Source organism: Eriocheir sinensis, chromosome 9 (genome assembly GCF_024679095.1).
Source record: "Eriocheir sinensis breed Jianghai 21 chromosome 9, ASM2467909v1, whole genome shotgun sequence".
Classification (NCBI taxonomy): Eukaryota; Metazoa; Arthropoda; class Malacostraca; order Decapoda; family Varunidae; genus Eriocheir; species Eriocheir sinensis.
This window is the reverse complement of record NC_066517.1, coordinates 1,373,427-1,388,423: the sequence shown is the minus strand read 5'-3', so window position 1 is coordinate 1,388,423 and position 14,997 is coordinate 1,373,427. Positions and strand designations below refer to the sequence as shown.

At 39.1% G+C, this 14,997-nt stretch overlaps 1 long non-coding RNA gene across 1 annotated transcript; it reads left to right on the top strand.

Annotated features, from left to right (window-relative positions):
* The first annotated feature begins 2,605 nt into the window (after positions 1-2,605).
* Positions 2,606-6,109, top strand: LOC126995815 (uncharacterized). Its single transcript, XR_007750730.1, has 2 exons — positions 2,606-2,745; positions 2,897-6,109. It is a non-coding gene; the product is annotated as an uncharacterized LOC126995815 (long non-coding RNA).
* The last annotated feature ends 8,888 nt before the right edge of the window (positions 6,110-14,997 follow it).

Genomic DNA, 14,997 nt, shown 5'->3' with positions numbered 1-14,997 from the left:
GCCCGTATTCTCAGATGCTTTCGGCTCTCACAAAAAGTATTTCCCTAGGCCACAAAGAAGGTTAGTCGGGTTCTCACGAGTATTTTTCGACATTCATTGTGCAGAACCCTTGTCAGACTATCACTAGGCTCATAATACTACCCATGGAAATAATACTAGCCCCACAACCTCTAGGAAAGCCTTGCCAAACTATCACTATGCTCAGTGGAAATGATTTACTTGAGGAGTGCATGTGGTGTGAGTTGAATGGATGGAATGAGGAATGAAAGTGTGTACGAGCGTTTTGAAATGTGTCATGTGGGTGAAGGGAAGAAGTGTGGAGTGGTGGAAGAAGTGAAGCGACAGACTTTAAACATGGCCACATGGAGCGAATGGAGGAGAGTAAGATGACCGGAAGGGTGTATGTGAGTGAGATAGAGGGAGGGAATGCTAGAGGACGACCTCCAGTGAAATGGAGGGATAGGGTGCAGGCAAGGAAGGAGTGTCTGTATAGAGAAAGATGGAAACTCTTCTGCCGTGGCCATCCCCTGGTGGGAGCTCCTAGGAGCAGGCATCGATGAGATGATGATGATGATGATGATGATGATGATGATGACAACCCCGATGAAAGCCCTATCAAATGTGTGTGTGTGTGTGTGTGTGTGTGTGAGCCCCGAAATGTTTGAGAATATTGGCCTCAGCCTCTAGTCAATGCTGCTCTCGGCTATTCATATACTGACTGACTGATGGACTGACTGAATGAATGACTGACGAACTGACTGACTAACTGAGGAACTGACTGACTGAATGACTAACTGATGATCTGACTGACTGACGAACTGACTGATTGACTGACTTCTCCAAAATATTTCATACTCATGGAAAAAATATATCGTGAAATAAGTTTTTATATTAGTCGCCATTACCTTGGTATTGCTGTGTTCGTACTTTTATATATACGTAAATATCCAATTATTATTATTATTATTATTATTATTATTAACACAGGAGCATACAGATGAAATATTATATAGATGATAAGTAGTGTAGAGAACTGTCATACATACATATATATATAGTAGTGTGTGTGTGTGTGTGTGTGTGTGTTATTCAGAGGTGTAAGCTAAGTTCAGTAATTTCTCCTACACATACAGACATAACCTTATATATAAATCTCTATATTTTTGAAAGTACTTATTTTACTACTTTAAGGTAAGGCCAAGCGTGTGCGTTTGTGCATGGATGTGTGTGTGTGTGGTAGTGTTTTGTATGCTCTTTTAAGTCCAGCGAGATTATTGACAAGCTTCTGAGGTTGATGAAAGAAGTGTAACGGAAAGGTCTGCTGAAATTTGTCATCTGCAATTTGGAGCAACGACTAGCGGGCTTTTATTTATTTATTTTGTTTGTTTGTTTTTTATAAGACATGTGGGTTAAAAAAAAAAAAAAGCATGTCAGAAAGGGTCAGCTGAAATAGTGGGCTTGTTTTTATTTTTGCAATTTTTTTCCTTTTTTTTTTTTTTTCTTTTTTTGCTTTTCCTCAAGTTATCTCTTTTCAAATTTTTCCTCTTCTTCCTTTTCAATTCTTTCCTCTTTTTCCAAATTTTTACTCTTCTTCCTTTTCCTCTTCTTCGTCTTCTTCCTCTTCTTATTTTTCTTCAGACAAAAGGTTCAGAACAGTCTTGGGTTTTATATATTTTTTCTTAACTCATATTTTGTTTTTGAATGGTTAGTTTCAACACGCACTTCGTTTTTCGAAGTAGGCGCATTTCCAATACTGCTACTGGTTACTGGTATTTTTGTTGTATTATCTTTTAAGTATGTTTAAGGTTTATATATATATGATTAGTATTGTAATTTCTATAGTGTGTGCCTTATCTTTAGTATCCTTCTTCCTCTTCTTGTTCTTCACATTCTTCTTCATTTTCTTTGTTTTCTTCATTTTTTTCATTTTCTTCATTTTTTCTTTTTCATATCTTCTTCGCTTTCTTCTTTGTATTCTTCTTTTTCATATTCTTCTTCTTCGTATTCACCTTCGTATTTTTCTTCTCATTTAGTGTCTTTATTTTCCTTAATGGTGTTGGACGGGCCAAGAGTCTCTCCCACTCTTGACACTCTTAGCCCATATTCGTAAACATCTCAGCACCTCAGTTCACCCTATTAAAAACCCTCTTGTGGAAGTTGCTGGGTTTTCATGGACTGTTTTGTGATCCTAGTGATAGTTTTACACAACCTCTGCTCCCTGAAATGGACAGTCACCCACGAAAACCTGGTTAACCTCCTCTGTGGCCTTGGGAAACAGTCGTAATGAGAGTCGGAGATGTTTAAGAATGAGGACCTTAGTGTCAACCCTTTATTATGATCTGCTATCCCTTCCTTCCTTTCCTTTCTTCCGTGCATTCTCATTTGTCGCTCGTTTCTGAGAGTGAGTGAGTTCAGTGATGAGTAACAAGGTACATAAAGATCTAATGTTAATCTCAAGTCAGACTCAAAGTATTACAATGTTAATCTCAAGTTTGTGTTGTATTGCTAGGAAAGGTTTTTGTGTTAGTTTATTTACTCCTCTGTTTATCGTTTTCGCTTACGTGCTTATTGTGTCCTTATTGAGAATGTGTTCCAGCTCTCATTCCCTTATTATCGAGTGGTCACAGCAACACGATTCAGTCTTTTATGAACAAGCTCAGTTGCCACTTCATTTTAATATTCACTGAAGTAGAAATAGAAATGCAAAGTCCTGGTGGCTATTTGATTTGATGTTATTACACTTAGGTTCCCAGCTCTCATGCCCTTATGCAGCAGTCCAGTGCAACATGACTGACTCCTTTAAAAACAAGCTCAACCACCACTTCCTTCACCTGCATATTGACAAGTAGAAATGCAAAGTCCTGGTGGCTATTTGATTTGATGTTATTACACTTAGGTTCCTAACTCTCATGCCCTTATGCAGCAGTCCAGTGCAACATGACTGACTCCTTTAAAAACAACCTTGACCACCACTTCCTTCACCTGCATATTCACGCAAGTAGAAATGCAAAGTCCTGGTGGCTATTTGATTTGATGTTTACACGTTCCCAGCTCTCCTTCCCTTATTCAGCGGTCCAGTGCAACACGACTGACTCCTTTAAAAACAAGCTTGACCACCACTTCCTCCACCATTCACTCAAGGAGAAATGCAAAGTCCTGGTGGCAATTTGTTTTATGCAACTCCACTTGTGTTCCCAGCTCTCATGCCCTTATTCAGCGGTCCAGTGCAACACGACTGACTCCTTTAAAAACAAGCTCAACCACCACTTCCTTCACCTGCATATTGACAAGTAGAAATGCAAAGTCCTGGTGGCTTTTTAATTTGATGTTATTACACTTAGGTTCCCAGCTCTCCTTCCCTTATTCAGCGGTCCAGTGCAACACGACTGACTCCTTTAAAACAAGCTTGACCACCACTTCCTTCACCCTATTATTCACTAAACTAGAAATGTAAGGTCCTGGCGACTGATATGTTGTAATTCCACTTCGGTTTAAGGATGGACCACCTAGTCTGGACCATATATATATAGGAGTCTGTGTGGTCTGAGTATCTATGTGAATCTGTGTAAGTCTCTCCTCTAGGGCCCGTCTCCCCCTCACGTGACGGCCAATATTGTGATAAGCAGATCAAGAAGCGAGTTAGCCAAGACCGCGATGATAACAAGGTACTGGGCTGGGAGGGACTTAACTATTGCTACTACTACTACTACTACTACTACTACTATTGCTATGGCCACTACTACTACTACTACTTCTGCTGCTACTACTACTACTACTACCACTACTACTACTAATGATAATAATAATAATAATAATAATAATAATAATAATAATAATAATAATAATAATAATAATAATAATAATTTTACATTGATGAACCATAATGTCATTCTCTGTTCTTTGTTTTAATTCTTTTTATTTTTTATTTTAAATTTTTTTTACTCCAGAATGTTTCCTCCACTGTCCATTCTCTCCTCTGTCTATCTCTATCTCTCTCTCTCTCTCTCTCTCTCTCTCTCTCTCTCTCTCTCTCTCTCTCTCTCTCTCTCTCTCTCTCTCTCTCTCTCTCTCTCTCTCTCTTCTATCTATCTACCTTTAACAAATACTATACAAACACACATACCAATTTCTTTTTCTGTTCTATCTTTTTTTCTAACAATTCTTTCTCTTCTAACAAGTCTTTCTCTTCTAACAGTTTTTTTTCTAACAATTCTTTATTTTTTCTAACAATTTTTTCTTTTTCTTACAATTCATTTTCTTTTTCTATTTTCTTTCTTTTCTTCGTCCATCCTCCTCCTCCTCATCATCATCATCACCATCAGCTTCCTTCTCTCCCTAATTGGTTTTCTCACCTCTTCACACCTTCCTTTTAATTAACACCAGGTGGCTCATTCACCGCCCGCACCACTCATCCTAAACACACACACACACACACACACACACACACTGGTTATCTCTGCTTATCACATTCCTTCCTTCCTTCTTTCCTTCCTCCGTCAACATATTATTATTTACATTTTACAACAGTTATTTTTTAGGTAATATTCTCTTTTTTTCTTTTCTTCTCTTTCTTTCCTTTTTTCTGTATTCCTGTCTTTCCTCCTCCCTTTCCTTCCTTTCTTTTTTTCTTTTTCCTTCCTTTTCTCTTTCTCTCCTACCTTCCTTTTTTCTTTCTCTCCCATCCTTCTCTTTTTCTTTACTTCTTCCTTCCTTCCTTCCTTCCTTCATAGCCTAACATAAGCATACCTAAACCCTTACTAACTAAACCTAAACCTATTATTATTATTATTATTATTATTATTATTATTATTATTATTACTATCATTATTATTGTTCTTATTCCTTGCCTACCAATCCTCATTCACTCCCTTCCCTAACTCTCTCTTTGCCGACGCTTTTCATAATGTACATAAAACCAGTGTATAATCTCCATCACACACAAACACACACGCTCAGTTACGGGTAGTGTCGGCAATGCTATTTCTCTATCTTCAAATCTATATAATCTTCTCTATCTTTGGATCTAAATGTAATGTTGTTCTTTTCTTTCTTTTCGTTCCTTCCTTTTTTTCTGTCATTCTGTGTTTGTCTTTCTGTATTCCTTCCTTCCTTTCCTTCCTTTCTCCTTCCTTTCTTTCTTTCTTTCCTTCCTTTCTTCTTTCTCTCCCATCCTTCTCTTTTATTTCTTGCTTCCTTCTTTCCTTACTTTCATTCTGTCGTCTTTGTCTATTCTTCTTCTTCTATGCTTCCTTTATCTCCCTATCTTCGTTTCTGCTATACTTCTTCTGCCTTCAAATTCATATAATCTTCTGTAAGTTCGAATCTGTACTTATTTGGGTCTGTTTGTACGCTTGGCTTTCTCTACTTTTTTTTTTATCTTCGTCTCTGTCGTTCTTCATTTGTCTTCGTCTGCTGTACTTCCGTTTTCAAGGCTTTAAAATCTTCTATGGTTCTATATTTCCTTGTATCTGTTTTGCTTTCGTCTTTCTCTGCTATGCTTCTTCTATCTTCGTCTATATTCTTCTCTTGTCTTCGTTTCTGTCACTCTTCCTTTGTTTTCGCTTCTCTTGTACTTTTTTTCTTTGCGTCTTATCTTTCTTTTATCTTTGCCAATATTGAGTTTCATCCAAGAATGTTTCCTCCACTTCCCATCTCTCCTCTTCTCTATCTATCTCTCTTAAGTCCCTTTCTCTATTTATCCGTTTGTCTATCTATCTATCTATCTATTTATCTCTATCTACAACTAAGTATCTATCTATCTATACCACTAATACTATGCAAACTCACATAACAATTCTTTCTACTCCCTATCTCTACCTATGTTTGTCTATCTATCTATCTATCTCTCTATACCACTAATATAATTGAAACTCACATATCAATTCTCTCTACTCTTCCTCTTTTATCTCCGTCTGTCTCCTCTCCTTCTCGTGGCTTTCTCGTCCTTCACCACCCCATCACAGTGCGTTGTTATCCCTCGCGCCCTGGCTCTCTGTTCACTATAATGCTCACTCGTTATATATATTTTACTTGTATGTATGTATGTATGTATGTAGCCATGTCAGAATTATTATATATATTATTATACTATATATATCTACAGATTTCCTTTGTGTGTTTTATTTGTAACCTCTGAAGGCTTTATTTTACAGCAATTTCCTCCTTACAAAAATATATGCCGATTCTTTTTCTATGTATTTATATCGTATTCTATTTATATTTAGGTATTTTAGACATCCAGTACATACAGTCACCTCCTTACAAACATATATGCTTTTCTTTCTCTGCATTTACTTGAAGGAATGAAGGAAGAAAGGAAGGTAGGATGGAAGTAATACAGTAAGAAAGAAGGAAAGAAACTGCTCAAGGGAAAGAAAAAAAGGAAACAATAATTAAAAAAGCCCGCTACTCACTCGTCCCACAAAAGAGTCAAGGGGAGTGGCCGAAAGGTAGGTCAATTTCGGGAGGAGAGGTGTCCTGATACCCTCCTCTTGAAAGAGTTCAAGTCGTAGGCAGGAGGAAATATAGATGAAGGAAGAGTGTGTTTATATTAATTTTTATTGCATTTGTATCCTATTCTGTTTATATTTAAGGACTAGGCTATTTCAGACCTGCAAGATATCCAGTCGTCTAACTCTGCCTTTGACCCGCTACGCACCGAGTGTTTAGCAAGTTTCCGCCAGGGCTTCCGCCTCCGCCGCGCCACGCTTGGGGCTCCCGAGGCCTGGCAGCGCGCGGGGAAATAGTAATTTGTTCCATTTATCAATTTCACTCACGAATTTTCCTTTCCCCCTGTCATTTTAAACATCATTGGCTTTGTTACGGATTATTCTGCTTTAATAATATAAAAAAAGGAGCTAGAAATGAAAATATACAGCTAACTTTGCCGACTCCGCATCAACACTAATAAAGAAAAAAAATCGTTCAGTACCTTCTTTCTGTTCTCTATCCTCTTTCCTTTCCTTTTCTTTCCTTCTTACTGTATTACTTCCTTCCTGCCTTCCTTCTTTCCCTCTTTCATAGCCTAACCTAATCATACCTAAACTCTTACTAACTAAACCCTATTATTATTATTTTTTATTATTATTATTATTATTATTATTATCGTGGCTCGAACGTTTGTGAGCCGACTTTTTCTGTTGCGTACACCAATAAAAGCGGGTGGTTACGAGCTTTCCAACGCTATCAGAATCTTTATATGACCGATAGTTTGTGAGGAAAACTACACAATGACTTAAGGAGACTACGATAGGCCAGACGGTCTACACGAGGCGCGGCTCCTGAAGACGGCTTGCTCACCTAATGCCCTTCCCGTCCACATAAATGTATCTGATCTCCGTTTCAAGGTTTCGATTGTGTTTGCCTCAACTACATACCTACTCACTTTTGTCCACTCCTCTCTCCGTGAACCAGTTTTTGCCTGTTGTCTAAATTTGAATCTATCTAATTTATACCCGTTACTGCGTCCCACATGTTTTTCAATAAGAGTACTTTAATTAGATCGCCCTTGTTAAACCCCTTCATCCATTTCAACACCTCAATCAAGTCTCCAGTCTACGCCTTTCCAGGGAGTGCAAGTTAAGTCTGTCCCTGTACGGTGAGTTCCTAAGTCCCTGAGTCATTTTCGTCATCCTCCGCTGTATTGTTTCAAGTAAATCCATATCCTTCCCGTGATAAAGCACCAATACTGAGCAGCAGAGTCTAGGTGAGGCCTAACCAGAGCTAAATACAGTTTGATTAAGGATGACTTCAGAGCTCCTGGTGCTAACGCTTCTCGAAATAAAACCCAAGATTCTGTTTAGGCGGTTGTTGGCGTTAATACATTGGTTTCTGGGTCGAAGGTCAGAGCTCACGCGTACTCCCAAATCTCTCTTGCAGCTGGAGTGTCAAAGGGTGTGTAATTATTCTGGAGGAACATATATTGGGAAATGTGTGATAAGTATATATTTATTCCTATTATCTCTTCAAAGCCACCCACGCGTCAGACAGTTGACAATTAGTAGGCCTATATCTTCTATCTTCTAGTATAGCTTCTATCTTTGACGCACTTGATGTTGACGCGATTCCGACGAAAACTTTATATTGGTAGATTAATTTATTTTTACTATGCGATTCGCGTCGAAAGCTGAATTATAGACGATTACGTTTTGACGAGATTCGCGTTCTGGTGCGTGAGGTTAACTCGTAGCCTCTTAAGTGTTTTGTCGAAAGTTTCTACATCAGTCTCCTCGTTAAAGTTTTCAAGTTATCTTTTCGTTTATATATTCTAATTTTTTTTATAGATGAATTATAGACGATTACGTTTTGACACGATTCTTGCCATGGTGCGTGAGGTTAACTCGTAGCCTCAAAGTGTTCTGGCGAAAGATTCTACATAAGTCTCCGCGTTAAAGTTTTCAATCTATCTTTTCGTTATCTATTTTCCGCACTCCTGTTGTTGTTTTGTTAATGCATTAGTTATCGAGCTCGTGACGTTCTAAAAGAGCTTGTTGATCTTTTGATGTGATCCTCAGGAATTCTACGTTTTTATTTTTTTTATTTTTCTATAGATATTCACCATTCCTTGTTTCCGGGTGCTATCTTCAGGGATTAAAGCTCATCCTGTTTAAATTCAATATCACCATCATTATTACTTCTGCCCATCACTTTTGTTTTTGAGGTCACGCTTCAGGTCTGTACCGCCGCGTGACTACTAAATAATAAGCTTTGGCGGGGTACAAGGCGGCTGGTTCTCGAGTGTTATCTCAGGAAGGATTAAGATAAAAGATCGAGGCAATCCCGCGATCGAAAATATAGACCCTGGCGACGTCAGCGGCGATGATACGAGTGACGATATGACGCGAGGCAAAGCACTGAGATAATGGGGGCAGGTGCAGTGAGGGCGGGGAGCCTTGGTGCGTGTGTGAAGGTGCTGGTGAACTGAAGTGTGCTGCATTAGGCGAGGCATTAAAAGGACCATATTCTCTCAGACACCCACATTTGATACGGCTTTTGTGAGGGTTGTCTTAAGTAGTATTTCCATGGGGGGTAGTTTAAATGAAGTGGGTGAGTGTTTGTGCTTGTGAACTAATGAACTAAATAGTGTTGCATTAGGCGAGGCATTGAAAGACCCATATTCTCCCTAACACCCACATTTGATACGACTTTTGTGAGGGTTGTGTTAATAGTATTTCCATGGGGGTTAGTTTAATTGAAGTGGATGAGTGTCGGTGCTAGAGAACTATACTGAACTAAATAGTGTGTTGCATTAGGCGAGGCATTAAAAGACACATATTCTCCCTAACACCCACATTTGATACGGCTTTTGTGAGGGTTGTGTTGGTAGTATTTCCATGGGGGGTAGTTTAATTGAAGTTGGGTGAGTGTCGGTGCTAGTGAACTATACTGAACTAAATAGTGTGTTGCATTAGGCGAGGCATTAAAAGGACCATATTCTCTCTAACAGCCACATTTGATACGACTTTTGTGAGGGTTGTGTTGGTAGTATTTCCATGGGAGGTAGTTTAAATGAAATGGGTGAGTGCAAAAGTGCTATATATTGAACTGTATTGAGCTAGTGTGTTGGATTAGGCGAGGCATTAAAAGGACCATATTCTCTCAGACACCCACATTTGATACGACTTTTGTGAGGGTTATGTTGGGGGTAGTTTAATTGAAGTGGATGAGTGTCGGTGCTTGTGAAGTATATTGAACTAAATAGTGTTGCATTAGGCGAGGCATTGAAAGGCCCATATCCTCAAACATTTCGGGGCTCCCACACCCATATCTACATTTGATAAGGCTTTCGTAGAAGTTGTTGTGGGTATTTCCATATTCAGTGTTACGAGCCTTGTGATAGTTTGTCAAGGCTTCTGCACCAAGATCATGCATTAGTTATCGAGCTCGTGACGTTCTAAAAGAGCTTGTTGGTCTTTTGGTGTAATCCTCAGGAATTCTACGTTTTGTTTTGTTTTTTATAGATATTCACCATTCCTTGTTTCCGGGTGCTATCTTCAGGTATTCAAGCTCATCCTGTTTAAATTCAGTATCACCATCATTACTTCTGGCCATCATTTTGGTCTTTGAGGTCACGCTTCAGGTCTGTACCGCCGCGTGACTACTGAATAATAAGCTTTGGCGGGGTACAAGGCGGCTGGCACTCATGATAACCCGACTGATCTCCTTTGAGGCCTTTGAAGATAGTTGCTGTGAGAGTCAAAAACATCAACGAAAACGATCCAATAGTCTTACTGATCCTACCACCGTCTATTACACAGAGTCCGCCGCTAAAACGATTACTATATCACACCTTGCTGTACTCTTTATCTTCCCATTTCTCGGCTTACAGACCCACCCACATTTGATAAGGCTTTCGAGGGATTGCGTGAGTAGTACCTCCATGGGGGATAGTTTTATAAGCTTAGTGATAGTTTGACAAGGCTTCTGAACCGTGAATGTGAAAAGCACTCATGAGAACCCGATTAATCTCCTTTGAGGCCTTTGAAAATAGTTGTCGTGAGGGTCAAAAGCATCAACGAAAACGATCCAGTAGTCTTACTGATCCTACCACCGTCTATTACACAGAGTCCGCTACTAAAACGAATTACTATATCACACCTTGCTGTACTCTTTATCTTCCCATTTCACGGCTTACAGACCCACCCACATTTGATAAGGCTTTCGTAGGGATTGCGTTAGTAGTACCTCCATGATAATTTGACAAGGCTTCTGAACCGTGAATGTGAACAACACGCAGGAACCCGACTGATTACCTTTGAAGCCTTTGGAAAGAGTTGCTGTCAGAGTCGAAAGCATCCGAGATATCAATCATCTTCCTGCGTCTGCTACGTAAAATAAGTATAACAGAGATGAAAATAAAGGAAACAGATACGAAGATAAAAGAAACACAGCAGACACGAACACACACAAAAAGCATAAGTCACGAAGTTAGAGAAACATAATAGAAATGAAGACAAAGAAGAAGAATAGAGAGAGAGAGGAGAGGCTTAAAGAAGTATCATAGCTATCTGTTTCCCACACAACCCAACGCTAAAAACAATTATTATCACCTCGGTTTATTCTTTATCGCCGCAAGCACTCCCGATACACGTTGAGTCACGCAGTAAAGTCTTCAGTGATAAGGCAGGGACGGGCTACACTTCCCCTACCACACCGGGAGTCATATTCTTGTACTTTCCGGCGCCCGAGCACACATACACACACTTGACAAGGCTTTCGTAGGAGTTCGGGGCGTTTGCTGAGGTAGTTTTATGACCCTTCTGGTAGCTTGATCATTCTTCTGTGCCGTGAACCTACAAAAACGGTCAGCAGAACGCGATTTATCTCCTTTACGGGCTGTGGAAATTGTTTATGTGGGAGTTGGAAGCGTCTGATATTACAACGCCTGGGTTTCCATCAGTGAGGATCTTAGTGACGGAGAAGATAAGGGAGCGATAAGGCCGGGACACAGCACGCGAGGACAGTAGACAGTAGCAACCTAGACGTGTGTTAGTGAGCGTATGGGTCGTATTATAAGACATTTCGCTGGCCAAGAACGCATTTGAGAGGCTTTCGTAGGAGTTGTGGGCATTTCCAGGAGTAGTTTCATGACCCTGGTGGTAGTTTGACCCTTCTTCTGTACCCTGAACCTGAAGAAACACTCATTAGAACCTGACTGACTGACTGACTGATGCAAGAAGCGAAAGTGTCTTATAATACCAACCTTTGTGTACTGTGTGGGTGCGGAGACTGACGGCCGTACCATACATCTCCCCCACCACCTTCCCCTTCCCTTACACGGTGTCTCCTTGCTGTTCGGCACTCTAAGTTAACCCCGACCATAGAAACTGAACAAGTCTTTCCTTGCGTCCATATTCTCAGACGCTTCCGCCTCTCACATCAAGGATTCCCAGAGGCCGAAAAAGAAGATCAGTCGGGTTCTGAGTTTTTCTTTACATTCATGGTGCAGAAGCCTCGTCAAACTACCACTAGGCTCATAAATCTACCCCGACCGGAAAGTACCCCCTCCCCCCCTCACACACACACACAACTCCTACGAAAGCCTTGGCAAAAGTGTGTGAGCTTGGGTGCTGATGTGTTTAAGAATATGGAGTTTAGAGCACTCAAGACGAGGTTATATTAGCTTTGAATTTGGAAGTGTACCGAGTGACCTTGTAGCGCTATGCAAAGTACAAGTATGTGATGGATCTTTGGTGCGTTCTGAGTATGTAAAGTGTGTGTATAACGATCTGGTTTTCATATATTTATTTCTCTATTTGTTGAAGACTGGGATCGTATCGAGTGGCCAGTTTGAGCTATGCAAAGTACGAGTATATGAGAAATGTTAGTGTGGTGTTGATATGTTTGCCGAAATAAAAAAAAAAAGGAGACGAAGCTAAAAGAAATGTAAGATATAAAAAAAGATAAAAGAAGTATAACAGATGAAAATAAAGGAAGTAGAGACGAACCTAAAAGAAGTGCAATAGAGAAAAAAAAGATGAAATAATTATAACAGATGAAAATAAGGGAAGTAGAGACGAACCTAAAAGAAGTGCAATAGAGAAAAAAAAGAGGAAATAATTATAACAGATGAAAATAAAGGAAACATACGAGGATAAAAGAAACACAACAGACACGAACACAAAAAAAAGCATAGCAGACACGAAGTTAGAGAAACATAATATAAATGAAGATAAAAGAAGAATAGAGAGAGAGGAGAGACTAAAAAAGTATAATAGCTATCTGATTGTTTCCCATAACCATCCAACCTGCTTAAAAAAAAAAAAATCTGGAATTGAGTGACCATGTAGAAAGTTATGCAAAGTACGAGTATTTGAAAGATCTTAGTGAAGTCTTGATATATAGTGTTTGTGTGTGCATAACTAGGTAGCTGATTGAGTCCTGAAAATATATATCTCTTATCTAGATTCAGAGGTAAGAGAGAAGGAATAAAAAATGGGAAAATATGAAAAAGTGTAATTTGAAAGTACTTAGAATGTAAAAGATGTTAATGTGTATGTGTGTGTGTGTGTGTGTGTGTGTGTGTGTGTGTGTATATAACTAGATAGCTGATTGCGTCCTGAAAATATATATATCTTATCTAGATTCAGAGGTAAGAGAGTAGGAATGAAAAATGGGAAAATATGATGAAGTGTAATTTGAAAGTACTTAGAATGTGAAAGAAGTGTGTGTGTGTGTGTGTGTGTGTGTGCGCATAACTATATAGCTGATTGCGTTCTGAAAATATAACGCTTATCTAGATCCACAGCCGAGAGAGTAAAAAAAGGGGGGTGGGGGATAATGAGGTGTAGCCTAATGTGAAAGTACTATTATATGGAAGAAGTTGGTGTGGTCTTCTTAATATGTTTGTGTGTGTTTCAGTGTCTCTCTCTCTCCTTCCCTTCTCTTCTCTCCTCTCTCTCCTTCCCTTTCCTTCTCTCTTCCCTTTGTCGCTTCATCCCTGCTCTCCCTCGTTCTCTCCTCCTCCTTATTCTCTCTCCCTCCTCACACTCAAAATAATTACCTCCGCCAACGAAGTTAGAGGAGGTTATATTTTCGGTCCGGTCAGTATGTTTATTTATTTATTTATTTGTTTGTGTGTTCGTTAACAGTCTCCTGTGCACAATTTTGCTGATATCTCAACCAATTTTTCAGGGAAGCTTCGTGTCCATCCAGAATAGAACCCATTATTTTTTTTGTCAAGGTCAAGGTCGCACAAAACGTTTGATTGGCCATACCTTCGGTTCTCGTCATCACAGAGACTTCAGACTTGCATGGCCTTGACCTTGACCTTTGACCTTGACCTCGAAAAGTTCGCCCAAGGCAAAGTTTTCAAAAAAAAAAAAATAGAATTTCATCAAATATCGAAACAAATGCTTCCGTATGATGCACCTTGCATGACCTTGACCTTTGACCTTGACTTCGAAAAGTTCGCCCAAGGTCAAAGTTTTCAAAAAATAAAATTTCATCAAATTTCGAAACAAATGCTTCCATATGATGCATAGGATCACAGTTGATGCCCATACCAATTTTCAGGACGATCTTTGGCGGAGGTGTGCACTCTCCGGGTGCTATGAATCTAGTTATCTATCTTATTCTTTTAACTTGTGTCTCAGTGTCTCATTCCCTTCTCTCCGCTCTATGATAATCTGCCTCTCTCCATATTCAGGGCCGAGAGACTGAGAGTAAAAGGGGAAGACGATGAAGCGCCATGTGACAGAGAGCACAACGTGAAGAAGGAAGGACATGCCAGTGCCGGGAAAGCGACCTAGATGACAGCAATGAGAAATAAAGGAAGAAAATGGTTAATGAAACTGAATAGAACCAAGATGAAGTAAAGGAGGAAAAGGAAGTAAAGAAGGAAAAACAGATAAGTACAATGTGAAAGAAAGCCATGAAGTGGACTTAGTGAAATGTGAAAAGGTCGAAAATACGAGTGAGATAAAAACGTGTTATAAATACTGTAGAGATTTATAAGTATTATTGAGACTGCGTTACAGACTCAAGCAGGGAGTGAGTGAGGAGTTGGTGGTAGGATAAGAGGATGAAAAAAAGGTGTATGAGAACTGAATAGACAGACAAATTAAGGAAAAAAGTTAAGTAAAATAGAGAGAAGTGAAAGAAGCAAAGGAACAATACCTATTAAAAAAGTAGAAAAAAGAAAAGTAGTAACAAACAACAACAACAACCACAACAAGACCTTTGGCTGCAAAAGAAATAAAAAAAGGTCGCAAATTAATAAGAAAAAAGTAAAAAAAAAAAATAGAAAGAAGGAAATGAAGTAAACAGAACAGCGATAACAAACAACAACAACAACAACAAACAGACAAACAAACAAAAACAAACAAACAAACGCTATACAAATCTTTCATAACCAAAAAAAGAAAAAAAAAAGATACAATCGACCAAAAAAAAACCTAAGAAAAAAACAAAAACAAAGATAAAAAAAGAACAATTACTACTACTACTACTACTACTACTACTACTACTACTACTACACTGATCGCTCACCCCAAGAAG